Here is a 22,811-nt window from a genome sequence, read left to right on the forward strand (position 1 = left end):
GGACTGGGCTGTTCCCATGAGGCACAGGGTCAGAGCTGATTTGCATATAGCCAGTGTCTAACCCAGGGTGGTGTGGAGTGCAAAAAAATGATGGATTTAGGCCCAGATCCTTGTACTGGGGTGAATGTATGACATTGTTCTACATTCTGTCCATCAACTGTGTTTTTTGCAATTTTCACCCCGAGTGGGCTGGGTATGCTCAGACGTGAGTCCCAGGCTCTCCACACCACTGGAGTCAAGCTATCCAGGCTGATTAAGGCTGATAGCCAGAAACCGGTCCTTGGATGCTTGATTCCGGTCTGGGAAAGACATGGCTTGGTAGTTCGGACTGGACTGTTCCCATGAGGCACAGGGTCAGAGCTGATTTGCATATAGCCAGTGTCTAACCCAGGGTGGTGTGGATTGCAAAAAAATGATGGATTTAGGCCCAGATCCTTGTACTGGGGTGAATGTATGACATTGTTGTACATTCTGTCCATCAACTGTGTTTTTTGCAATTTTCACCCCGAGTGGGCTGGGTATGCTCAGACGTGAGTCCCAGGCTCTCCACACCACTGGAGTCAAGCTATCCAGGCTGATGAAGGCTGATAGCCAGAAACCGGTCCTTGGATGCTTGATTCCGGTCTGGGAAAGACATGGCTTGGTAGTTCGGACTGGACTGTTCCCATGAGGCACAGGGTCAGAGCTGATTTGCATATAGCCAGTGTCTAACCCAGGGTGGTGTGGAGTGCAAAAAAACGATGGATTTAGGCCCAGATCCTTGTACTGGGGTGAGTGTATGACATTGTTCTACATTCTGTCCATCAACTGTGTTTTTTGCAGCATTCAGCTTCAGGCAATGAGTGTGCATCCACCGGGCCATTTCGGAGAGACAATTATGCAATTTTAGTTTGGAAATATCTGGTTTTTCATCCAAAGCCACCATCAGTTGCGTGTCGTCGGCATAGGAGCAGATGTCAATGCCCCAATTCCTTCCAAACTTAGCTAAAGATGAGATATAGACATTGAAAAGGGTGGGGCTTAATGAGGCCCCCTGGGGGACACCGCAACCGATGGGGCTAGGTTTGGAATGAAATTCGCCGATGTGCACAGCTTCTGTACGGTTACTCACAAATGAATGTAACCAGCTCAGGGCGGTAGAGTGGATTCCTTTTTCATAGAGGATATTCAACAGGCTGTTGTGGGAAACCGTGTCGAACGCTGCCGACAGGTCCAACAGTATCAGAGCCACTGCCCTCCCTGGTCGGTGCATGATCTGATACTGTCTGACACTGCCAGCAGCGTTGCCTCAGTGCTGTTGTTAGCTCTGAATCCTGTCTGGGAAGGACCAAGGAGATGATTTGTTTCCAAATATTTAGTCAGCTGCCCGTTGACCAGTTTCTCCAGAACCTTGGAGAGGTAGGGGAGCTGGGAGATGGGACGGTAGTTTTCAGGATTGAGGACATCCGTCCCCACCTTTTTCAAGAGGGGATTGACTGATGCATGTTTCCATAGATCCGGGAAGATGGCGGTTCTTAAAGATTTGTTAAAAAGCTAAGTGATCTGTGGGCAAAGCGTGGAGCCAATCTTTGAGAAAACGAAATGGGGACAGGGGTCCAACGGAGATCTTGATTTTACTGTACTCATGGCTTTCAGAACCTCATCCACTGTGAGGGGCTCACAGCTGCCCAGGGTTGCTGTGGCTTCCGGATGGGGGAAGGACAGGGCTATGTTTACTGCATTGGTTGTGCTGTGGGGGATCTCGGGATTGAAGGTGGTTTAAATCTTTCTAATTTGTTCAGTGAAAAAGACACTAATTCTGTCACAGGCCTCTGCCGAGGGGTAAGGGTTTGGGTCATACTGGACAGTTTATTGAATTCCAACTCTCATTAATACGCTGAGAATAGTAATTTTTCTTGGTATTTTTTAAAGCGAGATTATAGGACCTTAGTTTAAGCATATAGCTTAGTTTAATTGCTTTGTTTTTGGACCCCCTCCATTGATGTTCAAACTTCTGGCACTCCCTCTTGAGGTTTTTTAATTGTGGGGTATACCACTTTTCCGTATGGGGCCGTTTCCTGGATTTCCGTATAGGGGCCAATTTATCTAGTGTTTGATAAATCTCAGTTTCGAGAATGGCTGAGTATGCACATACTGTATGTAGTATCATCAGAGAACTCTATATTTGTGTTTATGGAATGCGTTTCAAAGGCGGATTCGTTGATCAGCCTCCAAGCTTGATTGGAGATCTGATGGGTTATCCTGGATTTTATAGATTTAGTAGGTAAACCTAGTGAGAAAGCAATGAGGGAATGGTCTGTCCAAGGTGAATATATGTAGTTTCGATGTTAGAGAAGAGTAGATCGAGCGTATGGCCAGCTATATGGGTCGGTCCCTCTATCCATTGTTTGAGATTAAGGATCCTCATATCACTCTCCAATTGAGAGACGGCTAAAATATCTTTTTTCTCATAGTGCATATTGAAATCCCCGATTACTAAGTAGTTATTGTATTTTAGGCAAATTGGGAGGAGCAGAGTAAGTAATTTGGCGCTAAAGTTGACTTATTGGCCTGGGGGGTTATAAATTACTGATCCTGCTAAGATGGTAAGCCCTTCGTGGAGTAATTGGAAAGGGAGAATTTGGTGTTCATTACAGGAGGTTGCTTGCACTGGGAGGCAAGTCAAGTGATCTTTGAATATAATAGCAACCCCCCCTCCCCTGCTTCCGACTCTGTCTTGTTTAATTATTTTGTAATTGCTGGGTAGTGCGTGGGCCAAGTCTGGGACATTAGTATAATTCAGCCAGGTTTCGGTTATAAAAGCCAAATTGGGGTTCTTCTCTTTCAGCAGATCCCATATATCGATGGCATGCTTGGAAAGGGATCTTGCATTGAAATATAAACAGAGAAGCTTTGGGTGGTCGCGGCTCTTCGAGCAGTCAGGCTGTAATTGGTCCATGCTTGACCATCTACAAGCGAGGCAAGAAATGGGGCCATATGTGAGTCCGGGACAAGTCAGGATACATTGCCCGTGGTTATGGCCAGGTGTAGGTGCGTGGGCCAGCAGCTCATTATGTGAGTATCTGGTGATAAAATGCGAAGTCTGAGTACCACCGGCAGGGAATATGGCCCCTGGTCCCGGTCGTGCACGGACGGGTGCAGACGGGCTTGCCTTAGGCGTGCCTTCGGCGCGCCCGCTGCGCTCGTCTGCTGCGCGTCCACCAGCACATTGAGTTAAGTAGCGTGAAGCGCGGGCTCCTGGCTCCGCCCTCCCGCTCGCAGGGGATGCACAATGATTGGTCAGCCTGCCTCCCCTTTGCTCTCCACTCAATCGGCACTCAGCCGTGGTGGACCGGAGCTCGGGAATTGGCCACCAAGAGAGACAAGGTACGAGGAAACAGCCTAACTCGCTGCCTTCAGTTTTAAAATGTGTGCAAATAGGCAAAGTTAAAACAGGAGCAATGTGCAAATGTGTAAATTCAAATTCAATATCAAACAGTCTAAAAAGGAGCAAAGCGCGATCAGCAGCAGCAGCTATCAGCGGTATCAGTTTGTCAGGTGACCCGATGTGTGTAGGCTTAATGGTTGAACAACACAAACAGAAAATCCGGAGAATATACTCCTACCCAGCATGGACTTCTTTCTCACATTCAGAGTTAAATTCAAGTGTTCACATTCCCTATTGGTATCGCTAAAGGTGACCATGCCCATGGACTGGCCTGGCAAAATATGGGGAAAGGCACACACTAAAGCAGTCTGTTTTTCTCTCCTTGAGAAAGACATATCCCCTGTCCACTCTTGCCCCATATCTTCCTCTACAGCGCTGCTGACCTCTCAGAACACATAGCCCAACTTCTGCCCAAATTTCTAGTATGAAAGGGTTGGACTGAGACAGACTCTAAAACCGTCCACAATTATCGGCTGCATTGCCCGAAAACTGGCCCATAGCTTACCATCAGAAACTGGCCCCTCATGCCAGACTGACCACCTTTTGAATACGACACTGATTCATGGTCTCATTTTTCTTTTGTTAGCAAACAGTTGCAAGCTGTGAATTGGCTTGCTCATAGATTTTCTGTAACAGAGCTGGTGCATTGGTACCTGGAAGTGCCTGCGCTTGACCAGGACCGTGGAAGAGAGGCTGGACCCTACTGCAAATGACAAACCCAGGCACAAATGGTAGGCTTGAAAATTCCCTGAAACAAAAGGTCTTGGGTGGAGGGAAGGGGAGGGCTGGAATTCAACTCACTGATTAGATCAGACCGCATTAGCCTGCTTCAAACACAATGTTACTGTGGTGGCCATTTTAAAGTTGTACAATTGTGATACAATTATAACTTAAAAACATAATTGTTGAAACGTTTTGCACAAAATGAATGTTATACTCATGGTCTAATGATTATTGTGTAGCAAAATATATAAGTGCCTTGCAGGCATAACACAGTTCTGTTTCACATAAACCTAAACATTATACAAGTGCTTTAAAGTTATGTAAACATTTGGCAGCCATAGTGGAAGGGGTATCCCATCCGCAGTACCTGGTACCCAAATTGATGTTGTAGTGTATACTGATAGTAGCAAAGGGGTCCCAAGATAAATTTGATACAAAAGGATGATGAATGCAACCTAGAATGTTTATATATATATATATATATATATATATATATATATATATATATATATATATATATATATATAACACAACATAGTGCCCATATCCTAGAGTTTTTGTATATATAAAGCACAACATAGTGCCTAATAAAATATGTTAATCAGTATATGACCATATATATATATATATATATATATATATATATATGTATGTAAACAGCACACTGTGTCCTTCCGGGTACCTCCTCCCGTGGTCAGGTGGCGCGGTAAATCGGCAAACCCTCAAGCCGAGTAAATTTCCATCAAAATTTCAAGTTTGCAAATAAGCAAAACCGCGCACTCGAGGATATTCAGTCATATAGTTTTATTCTCTGGATAACGCTACGTGTTTCGACACCCCCCGGTGTCTTGATCACACGATAACCTCTCCCATTTACCAGCAAGTTAAATACACAACTTCAGTCATAAGCAGTAAACACAAATGAGATGAGCAAACATCGAACTGATACATGAAAACAGTCGGCCATCTTGGACTAGTAATCATTGCATTATGTTTAAACAGTATGTTGCATTATAAATAAAGTTTATGCATGTATCGTAATTCCCAAATAAATCTTTAAGAATATACAAACATATGATTAGGTTCATCGGCAATAATGGGTGCAGGAAAGTATACTACCAAGCACTCCTAAATTGCGTGGAACACCATCATCCCCATAGAGACAAATAAACAAATAGCGGTCTAGTGCCAGAGGAGCCGTGCTGTCGATGGGTGACAACAACTTTGTAATTCATATTTTTAAACCAATTTACTCGGTCTAGTGCCATATTTCAAAGGTTTAAAAATAAACACGGTTTCCTAAATTAAACAATTAATACCTAAATAATAGGAAATATCATGTCTTCATAATACTCCATATATCATATAACCAATGCATACGGTCTAGTGTCAAAATACGAATGGGCAAGAAATAAATAATTGCAAACATGAAAAAGGTTCAATCAAGATGATTACACATGATAAGAGATGTAATATACATCTTACTGAAATAGTCTTGATGCTTATTTATACTGTGTACATATACATGCTATTAAGAAAATAAACGGAGGCAGTGCCCAAAAGTGAAAGTCTTATCTTAGTGAAAAATAGAGTGAAATCTTCCATCCAAATGGAGAAAAGTGGGGCCGTGGTGAAGTGTTAAAAAAATAATGCTATCCCCCATCATTATCTCCTGAAAGAAACATATAACACAAAATAATTAAAATAGGTTAAAATCAATCCTAAATTCTACTGTACAATTATACTGTGCATGATTTATCAAACATGATGAAAAAAGAGATACTGTCTCAAATGAATTTCCTCGTAAAGGTACCTACATATTCCTCATACAACACTATTCTGTATGGAGATGAGTTGCCAATTCATCATCCATGTTGTGGCCTCCCGGGAATCTGGTCTCTAACTCCATGATCCATCTTGATTCCCTTTTCCTAAGAGCTAGCTCCCTATTGCCACCTCTTCTTCCTATGTTGACTTGTTCCACTGCATAGAATCTTAATAGAGAATTATTTGATTGGTGGAACTCTTGAAAGTGTCTGGCAATGGGATATTTGGGATCCCTATTGGTTATAGCTCTTAGATGTTCCTGCACCCGTTTTTTAGCCATGCAGGTGGTGCTTCCCACGTACCTGGTCTTGCAAGGGCATTCTAAAACGTATATCACATAATTAGTGTTGCATGTCAGGAATTGTTTGATCTTTTTACGTTCATGAGAACCTGGAATGGCAATGTCCTTGACCATGAAACTAGCTTTACAAGCCTTGCAGTGGCCACAGGGATAAAAACCTTTAAGACCCTGAATATGTTGTTTTTTTGTCTCGGTGATATCACCCTTCACCAGGATATCCCTCAGGTTCCTACCCCTTTTGTATGTGATCTGTGGTCTTTCTGTTATTTGGGGGCCTATGATGTTATCAGCTTGTAGGATTTTCCAGTTGTCTACGAAAATGTTTTGGACTTTGCTGGATTCATGATTAAAAGTGGTGATGATTCTTGTGTTATCAGAAATGGGATCCTCCCTGGATTTGGGTACCAAGGTTTCAGATCTGTCTACCTCCTTAATCTTGTTGACAGCTTTAGTTAGGACCCATTCACGGTATCCTCGTTCTCTGAACCTGGCAAGCATGATCTCTTGTTCAGTATGGAAACCCTCAGTACTGCTACAATTTCTCCTTGCCCTTAGTTACTCACCATAGGGTATGCTCCATTTCAAAGGATCCGGGTGAGCACTAAGGGCATACAGTAAGCTGTTGCCTGAGGTTTCCTTCCTGTGAAGTTTGGAAATCAAGTGACCCTCAGCTACTTCTATAACTGTATCGAGAAATTCCACACAGTTATTACTGATGTTATATGTCAAACTTATATTGTAGCTGTTTGAATTTAATTTGTCAATGAAACTTATTGCCTCTTCCTCAGTTCCTCGCCAAATAACAAAGAGACCATCAATATATCTGATCCAAGACTGCACTTTGGTGAATTCTGCCCTTAGATTCGATTCCTTCCTAATTTCTTCCTCCCATTTGCCCAGGAATAAATTTGCAAGACTGGGGGAAAAGGCAGACCCCATGGCCGCTCCTCGGATTTTGTTTGAAGAGAGACCCATCAAACATAAAAATGTTATTTCTTAAACACAATTTCATCATGTCTATAAGCATGCTAGTGTGATCTTTATAACCTATTTCCCTTTGCTTAAGGAAATGATAACATGCTTCCATACCTTGAACATGGTCAATTATGGTGTAAAGAGCATTTACATCCATCGTGATGAGCAATGCTCCTTTCTCCCATTGAATTTTCTCGATCTTATTAAGGAAATCTGTAGTATCCCTAGTGTAGGACGGAAGGAGACATACATATTCCCTCAAGAAGTGGTCAATGTATACAGATAGATTCTCATTTATACATCCTATGGAAGAAATGATGGGTCTTCCAGGGGGTTCACTAGTGTTTTTGTGAACCTTCGGGAGAAGGTAAAAAATGGGCAATTTGAGATAGTCTTTTTTGAGAAAGCAAAACTCTTGCTAGGAGAGGAGTCCCTCATTTTTCCATTCCAATAGTCTGTCCCAGGTTTCCATGATGCTAGTATTGTACTCCTCAGAATTCGAGCTACAATAAAAGGTACTTTTTCTAGTTGTTTGAGTGCTTCTGTAATGTACAAATCTCTCCCCCACAGAACAATGTTACCCCCTTTATCTGAGGACCTCAAGATGATATTTTTGTCATCTGCTAATGAGAAAATGAAATCCATTTGTTCCTTGGAGAGATTAGTGTTCCTTACTCTTGTTTTAGACTGTCTATGTTTGAGTTTTATCAATTCTTTAGTTATTACTTCCTGGAAAGTATCTATTGAGTCGTGGGGTAAAATGGGAAAAAATACCGACTTAGGTTTAAAGGTAGTACCCGCCGCCCTGTCTAGTCTTGTCTCTCTTACTCCCACTATTTGATTTATTTGTTGACTATCCCCCGTGATGTCCCCTAGGGAGTATGCATCCTGTAATATATCTACGTCTTCTACAGTCAGTTCAGGTAAACTTTGTTCCAATGTGAGTTCTGATACTGTTCTGGCTGGTCTTAGTGAGTGCCATTTTTTCAACTTTAATTTTCGAACAAATTAAAAAATGTCCACTCTTGTCTCAGCGTAATCAAATAGTTCAGTTGGACAAAAAGTGAGTCCCAAGCATAAAGTTTGTTTCTCTTTGAAAGTTAAAGTTCTCGATGATAAATTAAGTATAGTTTTATTTACCGTTGCGTCATCCATGATTACTTTTTTTTTTTTTGTAGCCACCTCTTTTGTTTCCCACCGGCTTTTTCTTGTTTTCGTCTTCTCTGCTGGAACTTGAGGCGTCTCTGGTGTGATCTCCCCGGCCTCTTGCTTGTCCCCTTGGACGTCCTCTCGTTGTTCTTTTCTGGAAAGGTTGTTGTTGTACCGCTTCGATTTCCTTCTTGCGCCTGGTCCTGAGGACTCTGAAAAATATGAATTACAAAGTTGTTGTCACCCATCGACAGTACGGCTCCTCTGGCACTAGACCGCTATTTGTTTATTTGTCTCTATGGGGATGATGGTGTTCCACGCAATTTAGGAGTGCTTGGTAGTATACTTTCCTGCACCCATTTTTGCCGATGAACCTAATCATATGTTTGTATATTCTTAAAGATTTATTTGGGAATTACGATACATGCATAAACTTTATTCATAATGCAACATACTGTTTAAACATAATGCAATGATTACTAGTCAAAGATGGCCGACTGTTTTCATGTATCAGTTCGATGTTTGCTCATCTCATTTGTGTTTACTGCTTATGACTGAAGTTGTGTATTTAACTTGCTGGTAAATGGGAGAGGTTATCGTGTGATCAAGACACCGGGGGGTGTCGAAACGCGTAGCGTTATCCAGAGAATAAAACTATCTGACTGAATATCCTCGAGTGCGCGGTTTTGCTTATTTGCAAACTTGAAATTTTTATATATATATATATATATATATATATATATATACAGTTTAGTGTGCGTCTGTAGATAGAGATACATACTCATGACTGGATCTTAGATACAGCCATAGTGGCTTGGTTAGATCTTAACATGGGAACCAACATACATTTACAACTACACATAAATGTGAAACAGGAGCCTAGCGACATCACATTAATACATGGATAGATGTAGTTTAATGCAAATATTGTCTACTTAACTTAATACATGAGATAATTATATATACAAGGAACATTTGTATTCAAGTTTAAAGCAAGTAAAAACAATGAAATATAAAAGCTTATCATTAAGTTGTGCTCAGATACGGGGAAGAAAAGGGTAGGGAGCCCATATAAGAATGTGTCCGTCCCCTGACGGAGGGTCCCTTTCTTTCCTTCTGTGAAAAAGTAAAGAGAAAAAAATAAAGGATTAAAAAAGATAATGTGAAACACATCTCTGTATATTTACAAAGCATAAGGTATATACTATACAGTTCAGTACAATTAGAACATGGAAGATAAAGAGGATTAATTTTCATGTGAACGTATACTCAATTCCTCGTCTACATTATGCCCTCCTGGTTGCTTGGTTTCAAGTTCTATAATCCACATTGAATCACGTTTGTGCAACATATGCACTCTGTTGCCACCTCTGGGGTCTGTATGTACCTGTTCAATGTTAAAATAACTTAACTGGGAACTGTTAGATGATATTCCTGGAAATGTCTGGCGACTGGATAATGTATATCTTTATTATTTATGGCACACAGATGTTCTAGACCCTCTTTTTTGCCAATAGAGTGTTGCTGCCGATATACCTTAATCCCCATGGACAATCTAAAGCATATACCACGAATGTGGTACTGCAAGTAAGAAATTGAATGATGGGTTTCATTTTAGGTCTGCCTGGTATGAAAAATTCTTTGACCATGTGGCTGTTACGGCAGGCCTTGCAGTGTCCACAAGGGAAGAAACCTTTAAGGTTACGGTCTCCTTGGGTTTGGGTGATGTCGTTGTGGACTAAAATGTCCCTGAAACTACGTCCTTTTCTGTAGGTAACTCTCGGCCTAGTCTGGATTGAATTTCCAATGATGGAATCATTTTCAAGTATTGGCCAATGTTTGGTAAAAATCTTGGCTATCTGTTGAGAGTTCCTACTGTATATAGTGATAAGACGTATGTATCAGAAAATTTTTTGTTGAACCTTTGTGTGACCAAGACAGCTTGCCTGTCGAAACGCGTTACCTCGTGCAATAAACTTCGATTTGGCACTTCCTGAGAGCACAGACATCTGCCTTCTCAAGTGTGGTAATATATATATATATATATGTATATATATATATATATAGTCAAAAAATTCCAATAGGGCGATTACTCGGAGTGTCCCTGCCTAACTCTACCCCTACTCTGTGTACCCTCTGCCTGATCTCTTAGGTTATCCTGAGACCCCGTGCCTGGATGACTTGGTATGGAGTTGGATCAAGATGGAAGATCATCAGCAGCAGAGCTGGGTGCCGAACATGGCATTCGTTCCAGGATCATCGTAGCTGGAGCCCCCCCTCGGACCCGTTAAGGGACATTGCACTGTTTATATAATAAAACTACTGAATTAGAGATACAGATGTGATGTAATGATATGTCTAGATGTTAGAAGCTGTCTTCGAGCTGACAACACAAGCACTAGGTTATTTTATTTTATTTTATTTATTTGTTTTATTTGAAAAGTTTTATAAAGCGCGAACAAGACCCATATGGGTATCAGAGCGTTGTACCGAATTGGGGAAAACAAGGGTAACCAAAACCCAATGGGACAGTGGGTGAAGTTACAACAAAGGGGTAAACAGATCCGGTCATGGGTTGGGGGTATCAGCGGTGCACTAGAGCACTATGACATTTTAACATACAAGCATACAATAAATCGCACCAACGTAGTACATTAAGAATCAGAATTTTGAAAAAGCATTAACATGAGAGCAAGTTGATGCTGTTAAAGTTTGTTCAAGAATAGCCGTCTGACAAGTTTCTTGAAAGATGCAGTGGAAGGATTGGATCTGATCTCGGGAGGCAGGGCGTTCCAGATTCTTGGAGCAAGACCGATGAAAGCACGATTGTAAGATCTTTTCTTTTTGAATCTTGGTAGTTTCAAGAGTAGGGTAGATGTACTTCTCAGGTTCCGGCCTGAGCCCGGAAGTTCAAGCTTATTTGCCAGGTAGATCAGGGTGTTGTAATGTATGGCTTTATGGGTCAGGCAGGCTATCTTGAAGTGGATTCGATAGATAGCCAATTAAGTTGCAGAAGGTCAAGGGAGATGTGGTCATGCTTTCTAGAGCCCGTGATGAGTCTGGCTGATGCGTTCAGGGTAGCTCTGAGCGGGGCCAAGCTAGCTTTGTGAAGTCAAGCAAGGGTCACCAGACCATATTTCAGTCTAGAGATAACCAAGGATTGAACCGTCAGCCTGATGTCTTCAGGGGGAGGAAAGACTTGATTTTCTTGAGGGTGTTAAGTTGAAAGTTGGCTCCCCTAATAGCTGCCCTGATGTGCGCTTGCACGTTTAAGTGTTTATCCAAGGTGATGTCTAAAGATTTGGCGGAGTCTACCAAATGAGGGGTGCAGTCCAGAGCAGTGAGTTGTTTAAGCTAGTCCAGGGTAGGAGCCGAGTGAGGGGGGGCAATCAGAAGAAAATCCGTCTTGAGAGTGTTTAACAGCAGATGGTTCTGAGCTAACCATTGTTGGGTTTGTGTAAGTGCAGCATTTAGCATTTTTATGTCCTCTTGAGAGGAGATCTTCAGGTACAATTGCGTGTCATCCACATACATGTGGTACTGAATGTTAGCAAGGTTCAGAATGACAGTAAGTGGTTCCATAAAAAGTTTGAAGAGAGTGGGCTAGAGCGCAGATCCTTGAGGCACGCCGATCATGACAGGGGTACTGGATGCAAGGGAATGGTTAACTTTAATCCTTTGTGTGCGGTTATGCAGGAAAGAGGCAAACCAATTTAGGACCGGGCCCGAGAGACCCATCCTGGGTTGAAGAAGAGCAATCAGGTTTTCTAGTTTGATGGTATCAAAGGCTGAGGGCAGGTCAAGAAGGATCAGGAGACAAGGGACATTTTGGTCATGGGAACTCAAGGCGTCATCTACAATGTGAGTCAGTGCCGTTTCAGTACTGTGCCCTGTTCTGAAACCTGACTGATAGGGGTCAAGGAGATGGTATTTCTCTATGTGGTTGCATAGCTGCGAGTGGACGCATTTTTCGAGCAATTTAGCTAGTCATGATGCTGGTGATAGGTCGGAAGTTGTTAGGATCCAACAGATCCGCATTGGGCTTCTTAGGAATGGGAGGAACTTGCCCCGCCTTGAGGAGGCAATCAGGTATCTTTCCCAGTAAGAGGGATTCATGAATGATACTGGGCCAAAAAGGGAGAATGGCTGAATTGAGCTCTTTAAAAAACTTAAGAGGTAAAGGATCACTGAAAGGGTTGGAGGGTTTAAGGGATGCCGTGTTGTGTAGAAGCTCCGTGACATCTGGGAGGAGAAAGGAATTCCAAGAGGCGTTATTTTTGAGAGAGCAGCCAAACGGCGAGGATATTGTTGAGGACTCAGCCAGCTCAGCTGATAATGTGGATAGGTTCGGAGGCCTCTGAGTTGGGGTGACAGGTAGCAGCTCCAGCTCGATTTTGCTTGTTTTTTCAGAGAAGTGAACTGTGAAATCATCCCAACTAGGAAGCAAGGACACAGGAGTAGAGATCAGGTTGGAAGAATGGTTAGCTTGTTCCTTGATGATTTCAAAGAGTTTCTTGGGTCTATTTTTGGCTCCATCCAGCTGAGCCCCGAAGAGGTCTATTTTAGCCATGCGGATGTGTTTGTTGTAAGTACTTCTCACTTTCCTTAGTTGAGTGAGACTTGTGGTGGTGGGCGTGTTTCTCCAGAGACTCTCTAAAAGTCTAAGATTGCACAGCTCATCATTTAGGGCACCATTAAACCAAGGTTTGCATTGTTTGACTGGAATCTTTTTGAGTTGCTTCTGTGCAATAGTATCACGAATGTTAGACACCGTTTTAATTTAGGGATCAGAGAGATCGTCAAGGTTGGTCATGTTGGGAGGGGGCAGCAGTCTGTTTTTGGTGATTGAAGTTAGCACATTGATGTTGAGGTCTGTCATACTGCGCGTTAGTTGTTTAGCTATAAGGGGTTGGCCCTGTCTACCCAAGACCTTTTCCAAGATGAGGAAGGGAATTTGAGGATGATCCGACCAGTCACAGGGTAGGGTGTCGCCTAGTTATATGCTATTGTCTTTAGCAATGATAAGATCAAGAGTGGCACCCTTATTGTGGGCAGGACCCTTACAGAGCTGTGAGAAGTTAAGGTCAGAGAGGAAACCTTTAAAAAAAACAGACTATAGGATCATTTAAGTCATTCCATTGTAGGTTAAAGTCTCAGAGGAAGATGTGGCAGAGTTCTTGTTCTATTTCTGAGCTTTAAACGAAGTGTACTGATTATGTCGCAGGAAAGGCTTTCTAAAAACAAGCAGCATGTATAGCGTTTCTTGAAATAATATTGTGCAAGTAAAATAAAATACTAAAACGAAGTCTGCTCAAAAGTGTAAAATATAAAACAAAAAATGAGAACCAAAGTGGGTCCAAGAGGGCTTCACCACAGAGATAGGCATGAAGCAAATGGTGTTGTGCGGAGCAAAGAAGCATTAGTCAACAAAACAACAAACATCACCATTTTTTAAATGTACTCCAGTGTTAACAAAGGTGAAAATCGAAAAATGACTGTTTTCAGGCTAAACTTTCATGGAACTGGATAGCATTTAAAACAGTAATTTTGTGCAGGGTATGTTCCTACCCAGACAATTGTACACGTAAACATTTTTGGATATTTCAAAGTTTAAGTATCAAATCTCAAAACTTTGTGAGTCATAATAGAACTCTATTAGGCAATTGATATTTTACGTAATAATTGAGTGTTTAGTGAATCAGGGAATTAAGCGCTGTATTTATGACGACAGTACTACCCAAGTGGACATTCATGTCCAAGTTGTAAGATGTGAAAATTGTTCAGAGGAGAAATTAAGTAATATGTACTGCTAATTCTTCATCAGCAGTGTAGCCTACCGGGTTTTGATTTGTAAGTCCAAGATGTATTTAGAATATAGAATTCTTAGCTCCCTGACTCTATCGCCTCCCCTTTCGTTTGCTAATTCCCTATCAATTCCAAAAAACTGCAGTTAATTTCTGTTGCGTTCATGCAATGCTTCGCAATGACTGGCCACTGGTAATGTCATCTCATTATTGCCTACACCATGGAAATGTTCAAAGATTCTTTTTCTGTGTGAATGTGTTGTGTTTCCTACATACTGTTTCCTGTAAGGGCAAATTAGGACATATACGCAGTAGTTCCAGTTGCAGGCAATCAGTTTATCATTGTTTATGAATTTTTTGTCTCCTTGAATTGTTTATTTGTATACATCTAAACTGTTCTTGCATGCCTTACATTTTTCACAGGTGATGAATCCTCTCCTAGTGGTTTTCCCAGCCATGTCTCTTTGTCTTCTTTGAAATTACTTTGTGTCATGTGATCTTTAAGGGGATATGCCTTTCTGAAAATTATCAGTCGGTGTGCTGGTAATAGTTCCCCTAAGACAGAATCAGTTTGTAGAATGATCTAATTTTTGTTCAGAATGAGATTGATCCTGGGGATATCTGTGCTGAAATTAAATATAAAGCTGTTCAAAAGGGGATGGTGATGGACGGAGCATCCGAACCAATCAAACACTCAGACCCAGTCAACAGATCTGGGTTTAATCCATCACCGTTCTTTAGCCCACTCTGCCACCCCAGTTCAGACATGGCCATATACAAGTCAGTCTGACCCTGTGCCTCATGGGAACAGTCCAGCCCGAACTGCCAAGCCATGCCTTCCCTGGACCGGAATCAAGCTTCCTAGGACCGGTTTCTGGCATTACAGCCGTCTTCAGCCAGGCTTGCTTGAATCCAGTGGCAAAGTGAGCAAGGGACTCACGTCTGAGCACCCCCTGCCAACGTATGGCGAACAAAGCGGTACACAAGGGGATGGTGATGGACAGAGCATCCGAACAAATCAAACACTCAGACCCAGTCAACAGATCTGTGTTTAATCCATCACCCTTCTTTAGCCCACTCTGCCACCCCAGTTCAGACATGGCCATATGCAAATCAGTCTGACCCTGTGCTTCATGGGAACAGTCCAGCCCGAACTGCCAAGCCATGCCTTCCCTCGACCGGAATCAAGCTTCCTAGGACCGGTTTCTGGCATTACAGCCGTCTTCAGCCAGGCTTGCTTGAATCCAGTGGCAAAGTGAGCAAGGGACTCACGTCTGAGCATACCCTGCCAACGTATGGCGAACAAAGCGGTACAAAAGGGGGTGGTGATGGACGGAGCATCCGAACCAATCAAACACTCAGACCCAGTCAACAGATCTGGGTTTAATCCATCACCGTTCTTTAGCCCACTCTGCCACCCCAGTTCAGACATGGCCATATGCAAATAAGTCTGACCCTGTGCCTCATGGGAACAGTCCAGCCCGAACTGCCAAACCATGCCTTCCCTGGACCGGAATCAAGCTTCCTAGGACCAGTTTCTGGCATTACAGCCGTCTTCAGCCAGGCCTGCTTGAATCCAGTGGCAAAGTGAGCAAGGGACTCACGTCTGAGCATACCCTGCCAACGTATGGCGAACAAAGCGGTACAAAAGGGGGTGGTGATGGACGGAGCATCCAAACCAATCAAACACTCAGACCCAGTCAACAGATCTGGGTTTAATCCATCACCGTTCTTTAGCCCACTCTGCCACCCCAGTTCAGACATGGCCATATGCAAATAAGTCTGACCCTGTGCCTCATGGGAACAGTCCAGCCCGAACTGCCAAACCATGCCTTCCCTGGACCGGAATCAAGCTTCCTAGGACCGGTTTCTGGCATTACAGCCGTCTTCAGCCAGGCCTGCTTGAATCCAGTGGCAAAGTGAGCAAGGGACTCACGTCTGAGCATACCCTGCCAACGTATGGCGAACAAAGCGGTACAAAAGGGGGTGGTGATGGACGGAGCATCCGAACCAATCAAACACTCAGACCCAGTCAACAGATCTGGGTTTAATCCATCACCGTTCTTTAGCCCACTCTGCCACCCCAGTTCAGACATGGCCATATGCAAATCAGTCTGACCCTGTGCCTCATGGGAACAGTCCAGCCCGAACTGCCAAGCCATGCCTTCCCTGGACCGGAATCAAGCTTCCTAGGACCGGTTTCTGGCATTACAGCCATCTTCAGCCAGGCTTACTTGAATCCAGTGGCAAAGTGAGCAAGGAACTCACGTCTGAGCATACCTTGCCAACGTATGGCGAACAAAGCGGTACAAAAGGGGTGGTGATGGACGGAGCATCCGAACCAATCAAACACTCAGACCCAGTCAACAGATCTGACATGACATGGCTTGGCAGTTCGGGCTGGACTGTTCCCATGAGGCACAGGGTCAAGGCTGATTTGCATATGGCCATGTCTGAACTGGGGTGGTGTGGAGTGCAAAAAAACTATGGATTTAGGCCCAGATCTCTGTACTGGGGTGAATGTATGACATTGTTCTGCATTCTGTCCATCAACTGTTGTTTTGCATTTGTCACCCCGAGTGGGATGGTATGCTCAGACGTGAGTCCCATGCTCTCCACACCACTGGAGTCAAGCTATCCTGGCTGAAGACGGCTGATAGCCAGAAACCGGTCCTAGGATGCTTGATTCCGGTCCAGGAAAGACATGGCTTGGCAGTTCGGGCTGGACTGTTCCCATGAGGCACAGGGTCAAGCCTGATTTGCATAAGGCCATGTCTGAACTGGGGTGGTGTGGAGTGCAAAAAAAGATGGATTTAGGCCCAGATCTCTGTACTGGGGTGAATGTATGACATTGTTCTGCATTCTGTCCATCAACTATTGTTTTGCATTTGTCACCCCGAGTGGGATGGGTATGCTCAGACGTGAGTCCCATGCTCTCCACACCACTGGAGTCAAGCTATCCTGGCTGAAGACGGCTGATAGCCAAAAACCGGTCCTAGGATGCTTGATTCCGGTCCAGGAAAGACATGGCGTGGCAGTTCGGTCTGGACTGTTCTCATGAGGCACAGGGTCAAGGCTGATTTGCATATGGCCATGTCTGAACTGGGGTGGTGTGGAGTGCAAAAAAACGATGGATTTAGGCCCAGATCTCTGTACTGGGGTGAATATATGATATTGTTCTGCATTCTGTCCATCAACTCTTGTTTTGCATTTGAAATTAAATACAAAGCATAGAGCTTCATTGTTGGTAAGATCACTAGTAGTTGAAACATTATCTTTCTTATTAGTTTATTTGATGTAAGATATTCTCTCTACATCTATATTTAGTCCTTGCAGTGAGTACCCCCTTTCACCAAACCACATTAACATATCTTGCTTGGCAATTTCATAATTCCTGTCTAATGTGCAGTTTCTATTAGCTCTCAGGGGCTCTCACAAAGGGATTGTCGATTTGAGGTTACTTAGGTGTCTATTTCTGTGTAAGATACCATTGAAATTCCTCCTATATAGTTAGTTGTACTAACTATATTTCGCGCACCCGCAGTCCACTGCTGATGATGTCACATATTACATCATTCATGACATGGCGAGTGACATCACTGATGACATCCCAAATGACATCACTGATGACAGTACAACTAACTATATAGGAGCAATTTCAATGGTTTTGTATGAGTGAAATGTCCAGCTAACTATAACACCCCTAAAACGTATCGTTTTTTGAGTGAATTTTAAAGGTTTTTTAAATGCTAATTCCTAACTATATAAGGCCTGAAACCTATGTTTTTTTTCAGTGAATATATATATATATATATATATATCATAAATCAAAGAATCACGCGGCACTCTTCTTGGCAGTTACGATATTTAATCACAGGTTCACAGCAAAACTCCTACGCGTTTCGAACAAACGTCCTTGGTCACAGCAGTGTTTTACATTAGTCCTTTCTTTCTTTTGCATTTTATATCTTTACATTTATTGGTAACTATAGATGTGGTGTCTCTCTACACCTCTATAAGTCATGAAAAATGAATCAAAGCTATCAAATTCTTCCTAAAACAGGGACCAATTACAGAACGTGATCATTCGAAAATGCTCCTGGACATGATTAGGATGTGTCTGCACAACAATGTTTTCCTTTTTAACCAAAAAATGTATCAACAGAGTTGTGGAACAGCCATGGGAGTTGCCTTCTCTCCAAGCTACGCGAATCTCATGATGGGGTGGTGGGAGAGGAGTGTAGCTTGGAGAGAGGAAAATGACCAATATATGAAAAATGTAGCATTGTGGCTGCGTTTTATAGATGACTTGTTTCTGTTGTGGAAAGGTACAGCAGCTGAATTTGAGACCTTTTTCAACATTCTGAATACTAATGAGGAAGGACTAAAATTTACATACACAATCAGTCCTAAAGAAATTGAATTTTTAGACATTAAGGTCTTTGTCAAAGATAACAAAATTGAAACAACCACACACAGGAAAAAGACTGCGACAAACAGCATCCTTCATGGATCCAGTTTTCACCCCCCAAAATTAAAGAAAAGTGTACCATATGGAGAATTTCTCCGTATGAAGAGAAATTGCTCAACAAATGAAGAAATGGAAAAGAAATTTGAGGACACAAAAAATCGATTTGTTGAACGAGGATATAAGAACAAGGATATAAAACCGGGTGAAATAAAAGCAAGACTAAGAACAAGATTGGAAATATTGGAAAAAGGAAATAAAGAGAAAACACTTTCAAGATCACAAAATGAGAAACCTTTGGAAACAAAACAGAAAGAAGATGATCGACCACGAATGATAGTAACTTACACAAAAGAAAGTTACAAAATCAAGAAAATTCTATCCAAATATTGGCATGTATTATTAAAAGATCCGGATATTGGAAGAAACATTGGAACAAGTCCACTTTTCTCATATCGGAGAGCGCCAAATATACAAGACCATTTAGTACAAAGCCACTTCTCTATAAACAAACCGGAGGATTGGCTCCAAAAGAGGAGTCATGGTTTTACAAAATGCCAGACAATGAAAGCATGCAAAATAGGTCAAAATACAACCAACTTAAAAGATCCATCAGGCAAAAACTTTGTAATTAAGACCAAAATAACATGTGAATCTTCATTTGTAGTCTATATGCTAAGATGCTACTGTGGAAAGGATTACATTGGCAGCACAAAATGCCCCTTGAAGAAGAGAATACTGGAACACATCCGGGCAATACAGAATGCAGACAACACTTACGCCATGGCAAAACACATCAGAACCCACACTGGAAAGACCTGGCAAGATGTAAAATACTTAGGCTTAGCAACAATTCCTAACCAAGAACGAGGTGGAGACAGACTACAAAAATTGAGAAGGTTGGAGTCAAAACTAATAATTAAATTCAAAACGAAACAACCTCTGGGTCTCAATGCAGATGAGGAGATGCATGTTCATTTGTAAAATCAAAAAAGAGAAAGGGTGAATGAACTTTAATGACATTGTATTGTTCTACTGCTGCTAAAAATTCTCTGTATGACTTAAGGCACAAGGAAAATGGGACTTACTACGGTAAAACAAAGGTGTGACAATATTGTGGGGCAAAGGGCACTCAGCCCTAGGAATGAAGAGACATTTGAAAACAGGGGATTCACAAATCCGTTATGCAGGTCATTGCATATATGGTTGTATTCGCGGGGGCTCCGCGAAACTTTTGGTAAAAGGTTAACCAAGTAGAAATCTTCCTACTAAGGTAAAAGCAAAAAGTGAATAACTGTTTCATATGTATCCCCACAAAACACACCGTGTCAGACAAATTGTAAAAAATGTAAATATGTTATAATCTGCAAAAAACTACTAATCCCATAATGCATCACCCAATTGGTGTCAATGTAAAGATATAAAATGCAAAAGAAAGAAAGGACTAATGTAAAACACTGCCGTGACCAAGAACGTTTGTTCGAAACGCGTAGGAGTTTTGCTGTGAACCTGTGATTAAATATCGTAACTGCCAAGAAGAGTGCCGCGTGATTCTTTGATTTATGATTGAATTAAAGACACGTCCCGGTCTTTTATATATATATATGTCGTCACATCACTCCAAGAAGCAATCAGAGGCCAGAGGGGGTTAACAGCAAGGAGACACGTTTATTTGGAACCAAACAGTGGCGGCGAATGCATTTCAGACCATAGCCTTCCTCAGCGCCCTGCACTGCGTGGAGTCCTGTATCTCGTTGACCCCATCCTGCTGCTTGAAATGTGCATGCGTGCCCTGAATGCTCCTCCCCAACTCAAACAAATGTGTATTACAGCACACCTGTTGCTCGTTGCGCAAATATCCCAACTACAACTCCAGAGTACACCATGGCTGTGTCTCCAGGTTGGTGGCATGGGGAGCAGAGAAACACATAGGTGCGGGCCAGCTGATAATCCACAGGTAGGTGATACAGGGGTCCCCAAAGTAAGTTCCAAAAGTTCACGGTCGCCCCACTGAGTCCCCTCAGACTGCTGCTCCCAAAAGTGAAGTATATATATATATATACCTACTGGCGGTTGCCAGTAGGTAGTTATAGTTACAACCTAGTTTCCATAGGAAAAAATGTTTTTGATTTGCTTATAACTTTGGCATCGTTTAACGAATCTTTATGAAATGTTCCGAAAAGTTGCACTTGTTAGGTCAGCTCCTAAAGTTTGGGGGTGATTTGTCAAGCGGGGGCTGAGAAAAAAGGGGGGTCTCAAAACAAGTTTTCCCATGTTAATTTCCATAGGAAATATTTTGACAAGCTACAGCGCGAAGTGCTGAACGGAATTACCACAAATTTGGCAGAAAGGTAGAGTTTGGTTCAGAAAGCGACCTTTTTTTTAAATGTTGTAAATCCGCTTGTAGTTTTTGAGAAATTCAAAAAATAAGAGTCAAAAAATCAATTTCCCATAGGAAACTTTGTACAAGGCTACAGCTGAAACTACTGAACAGAATTACCCCAAATTTGGCACAAAGGTAGTGCGTAGGTCAAAAAGAGACCTTTTTAAAAAAAAAATTGTAAATCCGTTCAGTAGTTGCTGAGAAGTTAGAAAAATAAAAGTTTTGATATCTGGACGGAGCCTAAGTCCCGTGCACGAGCTTCACTGTGATTGGCTGTCAACACTCCAAACCAGGAAGTGTTGGCAGCCATCTTGTGGCTCGGTAGAAGCGAGTCGCTAAAAAACAGAGAAACAAAGGTAGAAAACAAGAGAAGGGGGCAGAATAGAAACACCCTGACCCCCTAGGCCTGGTCAGGGGGTCACAGAGCACCCCCAGGGCCCCCCTAAAAAAAAGAAAAAAAGAAATAAATCACTGTAATTCGCGCTGGGGTTGTGGGTTCCCATGTTTTATTTTAACGAGACACTGGGGTGGGTAGGTCCCTGGGGGATTTCTTAAAAAATATTAGCAGGACTCGTTGGGGCAGCGGGTGCCCGCTGGGGTCCCCGCAGTCTCGGGACTTCAGTCATGTTGGGAGGCGGATTGCGTGGCCCCCCCTCCTGGAGCTCTCCATCTGCTTAAGTTTCTCTTTTTTGATCAGCTCCTATCTTGACAGTTTAGGGGTGATTGGTCAAAGGGGGGGCTGAGAAAAAAGGGGGGGTGAAAACATGTTTTCTCAATGGATTTTCCATGGGAAACTAGACAAGGCTACAGGTCAAACTGCTGAATGGAATTACGCCAAATTTGACAGGGAGGACGTTCTTGGTCCATAAAGCGCGGTTTTGTTGAAATGGTGTAAATCCGTTCAGTAGTTTTTGAGATATTAAAGGGAACAAATATATATATATCTGGTTGGTGCCATACTCCCAAGCATGAGCTTGCCTCTGATTGGCTGCTAACTCTTCAAAGCAAGAAGTGTCCTCTGATTGGCTGCTAACACTTGAAACTACGAAGTGTTAGCAGCCATCTTGTGCCTCGTATCGAGTGAAAATATAAAAGAAAAGTTCCGGGGGCAATTTAATATAGCGGAGCTCTGTGTAATGATGATTTGGACGCGGTGAAGGTTTAAGATTTTTTAACAATAAAGGAAAAACAGGTGAGCGCCAGGCATCACGACTTCCACTCCAGGACACTAGTAGGAAGATAACCCTTTCACGCTCCCTGTGCCCAACTTCACCACTTCGGAGGTATGCCTTTAGAAGCCAGTCTGTCGGCTCGCAGCTGTCTACCTTTGCGAGCTAGTATGCTGCTGTGCCTGTACCTCTGCAAGCTACTACGCTGCTGTTCCTTTGGGAGCGGATTGCTCATAGTTCTGCCTCTGTGAGTCAAGGGGACGGGCCGCAGTTGTCCCTCTGCGAGCCTGGGTACGAACTGTTCATGTCACACTATATAAGCATTGAAAAGCCATTTTGTGATTCAGTCCGTCAGCTGGCATCTGTCCGAGGCAACTCTGAAAACATACCGGAGCTTTGTCTGTGAGAGATACCCCTTTCACGCTACCTCTCGCCACATCAGCAGGTAACGCACCCTCTTCCCACATCACCAGCATACCGTCAACAACCCTCTTGGGCCCGCAAGTGTCCCTCTGTGAACCACTGGTGGGCTCGCAGGTCTTCTGGTGCGACTTCTCGGGCCCGCACTTTTACGAGCCAGCCCGC

The sequence above is a fragment of the Lissotriton helveticus genome, chromosome 10 (assembly GCF_964261635.1).
Source record: "Lissotriton helveticus chromosome 10, aLisHel1.1, whole genome shotgun sequence".
NCBI classification, from domain to species: Eukaryota; Metazoa; Chordata; class Amphibia; order Caudata; family Salamandridae; genus Lissotriton; species Lissotriton helveticus.